The sequence below is a fragment of the Muntiacus reevesi genome, chromosome X, assembly GCF_963930625.1.
Source record: "Muntiacus reevesi chromosome X, mMunRee1.1, whole genome shotgun sequence".
In the NCBI taxonomy this organism is placed as follows: domain Eukaryota; kingdom Metazoa; phylum Chordata; class Mammalia; order Artiodactyla; family Cervidae; genus Muntiacus; species Muntiacus reevesi.
In genome coordinates this window covers 122,214,566-122,221,887 of record NC_089271.1, presented here as the reverse complement: position 1 = coordinate 122,221,887, position 7,322 = coordinate 122,214,566, and positions in this window count along the sequence as shown.

Sequence of the window (7,322 nt, the reverse complement as noted above, 5' to 3'; positions counted from 1 at the left end):
TATTTAACCACACGGAATGAGGAGCTGAGTGATTTTAGAATAAAGAAATCTACACGTTCTTAGTGTGATGCAGCTAATAACTAAAGGAACTGCACTGAATCTTGAACTTATTTCAATAATTTTATATAATATTATATAATAATATTATATAATAATAATACTGTATTGTTACTTCGGAACTCCTGTTTTCCAAAATTAAGCCAAGAAGTAATTCTACTTACTGTGTCAGGAATCAAAAATTTATGAAAGAATTCTATACCATTAGAAGAGAACTGGAAATATCAATATGAAATAAGAAAAAGCACGTGTCCTTTCTGGCTCTGTTCACTGAAATGACCCAAAAGCAATGAAATCCCCACAGTGCCCCCTAGTGCTCAGATTCTGGTCTCTCATACCGTTTTTACACTAAAAGGAACCAGGGCTCCTTGGAGAAGAGTGATTCTTTGGGGCAGAAAGGCACAAGATAAGCCTGGAAAATTTTATTGTGGCAGAAAGCAACAAAATTTTCAATGATTATTGGGTCATGTGAGAAGGACACAAGAGCAAATTTAGAGGATTTCACTGGCCAAAGTTGTTACAATTTTGTATGTCAATCATACCTCAGTAAAGTGATTTTTAAAAGAATAATGACTATAGTTAATGTATGAGAAGCTGTATGTCCATAATGATCGACACAAAGAAAAAGGGTAACGAATGATTATAAAAGGAGGTTAACAGAATAGAATGCATTTCTCATTCATGAAGCAACATTGATTATTGTATCAGTGGAAAATATCAAAAGTAGAATGGTAAACGCATCAGTTGGAGGGCATTTTCTGACTCCAAAGGAATATCAGAAGACCATGAACTGTGGCCCCCAACTGGGCAAAGCTAAGTGAATTATGTAGAACTCAATCGGTATAAATTTTAGTATTCTTGAGATTTATATGGTTCTAAGATTGGGGGCAGGAGAAGAAGGCGACGACAGAGGGTAAGATGGCTGGATGGCATCACTGACTCGATGGACATGAGTTTGAGTAAGCTCCGAGAGTTGGCGATGGACAGGGAGGCCTGGCGTGCTGCGATTCATGGGGTCGCAAAGAGTCGGACACGACTGAGTAACTGAACTGAAATGAAGAATATCAATGAATGTTGGAGAGTATTAACATATCTCGGGATCCCAATTTCCAAGTTTTTTAGAGTAAAAAAAATACATTAATATATCATAAGGTTTTATCAACCAGATAGAAGCTGCAGATTTATTACATAACGTGTAAAACTTTACTCAGTGGAGTAGGCTGAATGCTCACTGCTAAAGGTTATTGAATCACTCACAGAAGCGCCACAAATAGGGTTCCAATACGCCTTTCAGGGTCATGAATGAGAATCTAGCCTCCAGGCCTAAATCTCTGTTGGTAAATACCCTAACATATCTGGTATGGTGATTCTTTCTGTGGAATGATTCAGAAGTATGTACAGAGATATTTAAGACAAGTAACCCATTATAGCTTTATCTGTTAAGAAACCTGTACATATTTGATTTTTTTTTTTTTACATATTTGTGATACATGAAAGAATTTAACCATCCTCTTCTAAGACAAGCTTCTTTGGGCTTCCCTGGTGGCTCAGATGGTAAAAAATCTCCCTGCAATGCAGGATCGACCTGGGTTCAATCCCTGGGTCAGGAAGATCCCCTGGAGAAGGGCATAGCAACCCAATCCACAATTCTTGCCTGGAGAATCCCATGGACAGAGGAACCTGGCGGGCTGCAGTCCATGGGGTTGCAAAGAGTTGGACACGACTGAGCGACTAACACTTTCACTTAAGAAAGCAGTGCATATTTGATATTTTTCCATATTTGTGATACATGAATTTACCCTGTTAGTGATAGCCTTATAAATATAATTTTAAATGGGTAATTGAAAGTTATGGTTTGAAAGCAAACTCTTATTATTTTCAGTGTTGAAAATCTAAGACCCTTAGGCTTGTCATTTTTATATAAATTTAAGAAATTTTTAGTTCCCAGGGAGATTTGTTTGGTAGATCACACAGCTAAAATACTAAAAAGGGACATGCTTGAGGTGACATGGCTGTTAACACTGCTCTCCCTTCAGACTGTCAGCCCACAGCAGACACCCCACTGCTCTATCCCCAGGTCCTACCTGTCCCATCCATTCGAGGGGGCCTCACTGAGAGAACACCAGCTTTGACAGCAACCTGTCTCCTCTACCCCGTTCACTATATCCTCACCAGAATCCTATGTCCTTCCTTCCTTCCATCCCAGCCCAGCTTCCCATTTAAAGTACACAAAGGTGTAATGGGGGAAGGGGTATAATGGAATAAATTTAAAACGCTGAAATGATATTGAGATTTTCCAATATATCATTTTCTCAGTTGGGTACGTGCTACCCTCTCTGTGCTGCTTATAATGTGAAGCTGCTAGAAATGTGATATAGAACCTTCACCTACCTGCAAATTGATTTTATTGACTGTTTCCAGGAAATGGGACACTCTCATGGCTTAGCTGTGTGACTTTTTTTATGGATGGCTCAAAGATTTCCTCTGCAGTAGGGAGATGTTATTACCATTGTTTTTAAAAAGTGCTCCAGGAATTTCTTCTCTGTGGAATTCCTCTTAACATGAACTCAGACCTAGATTTTTGTTTTATGGTTCAAAATTTCCAACATGTACTTAGAGCTGTAAAAAAAAAAATCACATTTCAAACACATTTTCTTTACCACTCTCAAAGCTCTAGCAAAATAGAAGCAAAACAAATTGTGACATTAGGGACTAAGTACATTTAGCCATGAAACAGGCCTTAAGTGACCTAAGGCCCTTCAAATTATGATGAACCTGTGAGCTGCAAGTCACAACTCAGCCTACACATAATTGTCCTCCAGCTAACAGCCCAGCCACTTACCCTCAAATGCCAAAGGATACCTTGCAGTCTTCTCGTCAAAAGCAACTGTTTACATTTCCTTTCAGAACGTGTGCAGGCTGCCAAACCAACACTGAATTCCACAGCAAGGTATCCATGCCAACCAGGAGACTAGGTCCAGGCAAAGAAATTCCAGAAAAGAAACTACCTTAAACTCAGAGGTGCCAGGTACTATGAAATTCCCTAGTTCAGACAGCTACAACAGAATACTATACTCCAGGTGGCTTAAACACAGAGGCTGGAAAGCTCAAGGTTCCAGCAGAACCTTGAAGACCTGCATTCTGATACATGATGGCCATCTCCTTGCTGTGTCCTCACATGGTGGAAAGAGGTGAGGGAGCTCTCTGAAGTCTTTTATAAAGACACTAACCCCACTCATGGGGGGGGATCCACCCTCATTACTTAATTACCTTCCAAAGAACCAAATACATGTAAAATATATCCTTCTGGTTCAGTTTCAATCTAAGGATTTGGAGGCAGAGACAAATACTCAGTTTGTAGCACACAGACATAGCTTTATGGTCTCCAGACCACCAGACAGAAACATATCGAATTGCAAGCCTGCCTCATCTGTGAACCACAGCGCCAAGAACTCAAGCCACAAGCCCATAAAATGGAGCAAACCTAACTCCTCTGCAAAACACAGACACAACTAAAGATCTCAGGGCCCATATGGAAACCCCTAGGTGTCCAAAGCCAGTGGCACTATTAGCCTAGAAGGGAAAAGGGAGTCATTCTTGGCATCCACAGCTCGCCGAGGTGAAGACTACAGTGAAGTCTCAGAAATGCATGGGCAGACAACCTCAGGGCTCATTACACAAACTGGGAAACAACTAAGCTAATTAATACCAACCAAAGTCTTAACCTCATTCACCTAGCTTACCACTGTAGTTTGCCATCATACACCAGGAAGAGCTTCCATACCTACTTCCACCTTGTGCATCTCCCCTGAGCATCTCTTACAGTAAGGATGAACAAGGGTAATCCTTGATGAAGCATACTCATAGCCAAGTTCATGTACAAGTAAAAATATGTGAACTCAGGGCTTCCCTGGTGGCTCAGCGATAAAGAATCCACCTGCCAATGCAGGAGACAAAGGTTCAATCCCTGGTCAGGGAAGATCCCACATTCCACGGAGCATCTAAGCCCATGCACCACAACTATTGAGCCTGTGCTCCGCAATAAGAGAAACCACAACAAAGATTAGCCCCCCCACTCTCCACAACTAGAGAAAAGCCCATGCAGCCGTGAAGAACCAGCACAGCCAAAATAAATAAATAAAATTATTTTTTAAAATGTATAGACTCACAATCCACAGATGAGAGAATATGAGGAAGAAACTAGCTGCTCCATTAAAAGGCACTGTCCCAAGTCAGCAATTAGAAGAGAAAGTGTGGGCAGAATGATCCCTAATATTTCACTAGACAAACAATGTTTCCTCCCTTTCAAATTCAGGTTAACAGCCTCTCTTTTAAATGGCCTTTTGGAAGTTCACTAACTTATGACTTCTTATGCCCTGCTGAATGTCACAAGGTCTCACCATCTCCATCCAAAGACCACAAGAACTTTCATCCCCTGCTACCACAAGACAATTCTTAGGAAGGACTCTTCAGCTGTACTCATATGTAAAACAAAGCCTGTGATTTGAATGTAAGGGTCAGGGATGGGCTTGAGTTTCTGGCTAATGAGTACTTCTTCACTTCCTTCTTATAGTACCAACACACTTCTTACAAATGACCAAGACTTGATTAAAAACTGAGACTGCACTCTTTTTCCCCACAACAACTTAAATCAAGAAAGCTACCTCTTATGCACACCTGAGTTTGGGGCCGAGCTCCATTGCTGTTCCGGGTGCATGCCAGCAGAGTTCCTGAAGGTGGGAGAGTGGGGCAATTCCTACTGGCAGCTTCTATGGGAACCAGGCTACCAAGTCTAAAGAAAGTAAGGTGAGAAGGGAGACTCAAGACAGGAACTCAAAGGTCGCTTAAAACACAGAGGTATGCAAAACAAGGCATGATGCAGGCACTGAGAAGGTAGAATTGGGCCGAAAGGCTTAATCCCCTGAGCAATGAATGCAATGCATTTTTAGGTGCTTCCTGTAAAACTGGTTCACAGGGAATCTTTGTGCACATTTTAAAATATTTGTTTAATTTAGCGGAGGTGGGGCAAAACTGATTTGCTATTAATAAAAAAGAGTCACTGATTACGCTGGGGGCCAAGGCTATTATAGCAGCATGTTTTCTACTTCATTCTCACTCTCCATTTTTCCTTTTGCAAATTTCTGAACTAAACAAATTCTTATGAGTCATATGAAAGGGATTCAGGTTTGGTCAGTGCATCTTCTGTTGCTATTATCTGCACTGATTAGAGGTCAACATTTCCGCCAACTGACTGACTGTAAAGCAAGTTTGTGGTGGCGGTGTTTGGGTTTCTTTTCTTTTTTCTTTTTTTGGGGGGGAGGGTTCATTTTCATACAAGGATGTTGTCTACTTTGAAAGGAGCAGAACCAATTTTTATGTCCCTAGTTATGTGAAGCCAAGAATGAAAACCTTAAGAAATTAGCACTACACTGCTGGTTTATCCCAGTCACATTTTAGGGCCCGACTAGATTGGCACCATGGAAAGTTCACAACTGGCTGCCTCTTCATTGGCCACCTGGCCTCAGTGTGGGGGAGAATGCCCTGTGGGCTTGTGGGTACTTCTAACAGGCAGATACTCCATCTCCCAGACTGGCCTTTGAAAAAAAGCCAAGTGTTCTGGCCCATTTCTGCAGTGGGAAGCAGGTTCTCATGACTGCCACTCTGACTGGTGGATGCTGGAGTTGACAGTGGCATGACCATGCATCCAGTGCCTCTTTCAGTCTGCATTCTTGCCTGGAAAATCCCATGGACAGAAGAGTCCAGTGGGCTACAGTTCATGGGGTTGCAAAGAGTTGGACACAACTAAGCAACCAAACTTGCTTTCATGCTTCACGAGGAGTGGAAATGAAGTCATTCAGGTCAGGGGAGTGAAGACAGGCTTGCCACGGACCTGTTATGAAAGAGAGAAAGATTTGCAAAGAGGAAGGAAGTTGGAGCAGAAAGGAAGACTTCTGTCCAGAGGTAAATTCATTCAGCCAAGACTGTTAACTCCAGGCCAAATTGTAAGTCCCTCTGTTCTCCTCCAAAGGGCACTTAGGTATTTAGGGTGCTCTTAGCAGGGAGGGGTAGGTAGGCAGCAGCTTCTGCTACTGCTCCCCTCCCCCACTCCCCTCCTGAGTGATGCTACTGTCTAAATCCCCCACCAACTCACTCTCTGGGGGACAGGAAAAATCAGATCACTCTTTGGAAAAGTTAGATTTTGTACCAAGGCCAGGAGCTGGGGCATTAATCCTGGGTGGCTAAACGAACTGTTAAAACAAATCAGGCGTTGAGCTTATTATCTGCCTAGCCCGAGACAGAATATTTGGGGATAGGAAATATACATATGAAACATTAAACGAGGCAGCATGCTAGAGGCCATGAGGTGCAGACTTACTCTTAGTTACTTTTATGTGATGTGGAAACCCCCAAGTGAAATAAAGAGACGGTTCTAGAGAGGGAAAGGTGAGCGATTTGAACCCTTAGTTCAGTGGTCCACAAATGGGAATGATTTGTCTCCCTGGTGACATTTGGCAGTGTCTGGAGACATTTTTAGTTGTTGCAACTAGGGGATGCCACTGGGGCATCCAGTGATCAGAGGCCAGTGGGCAGCTGAACGGCAGAGAATGCGCAGGACAGCCCCGCAACAAAGAATCATTTGGCTCAAAATGTCAGTAGTGCCTCACTTGAGAAACCCTGCCCTAGGGCCGTGGTTGTCCATTTCTAGTAGGTGTCAGAATCCCCTGAAGGACTTGTTAAAACCCAGGCTGTTGGGTCCCACCCCCAGAGTTTCCAATTCGGTAGCTCTAAAATGGAGTCTAGGAATCTGCTTTTCTAACTAGTTCCCAGGTGGTTCTGGTCTGGGGACCACACTTTCAAGAGCCCCTGCCCTAATTCTCCACTCTAATTATCCTTTCAGCTATCCACCTGCTTGAGAATGTGGTGCGACTCACCTTAGCCTGGAGTATTCAGATTGCTATTCATCCTCACAAAATGAGGAAGCAAGAGGCTCCTCTTTAAGCAAAAAGACTTCCCAGAGACTTAATTAAAGTTTGGGAAAGTATCCTGGGAGGCAGAGGGGGGGGGGTCAATACAATCGATCCAAATAAATTCTTTGCACATAGAAAATAAAACTCACACACACAAAAAGAAATTTGATCAATAAATTAGTAAATTCAGAGTGAGGAGGGAGTAATTAACAGGCCCATTTAAAGCGCAGAATACATTAAATACAGAATGAGTGACTCCACCGGGACCACTGAAGCAGGAAACACCGATGTGTTAGA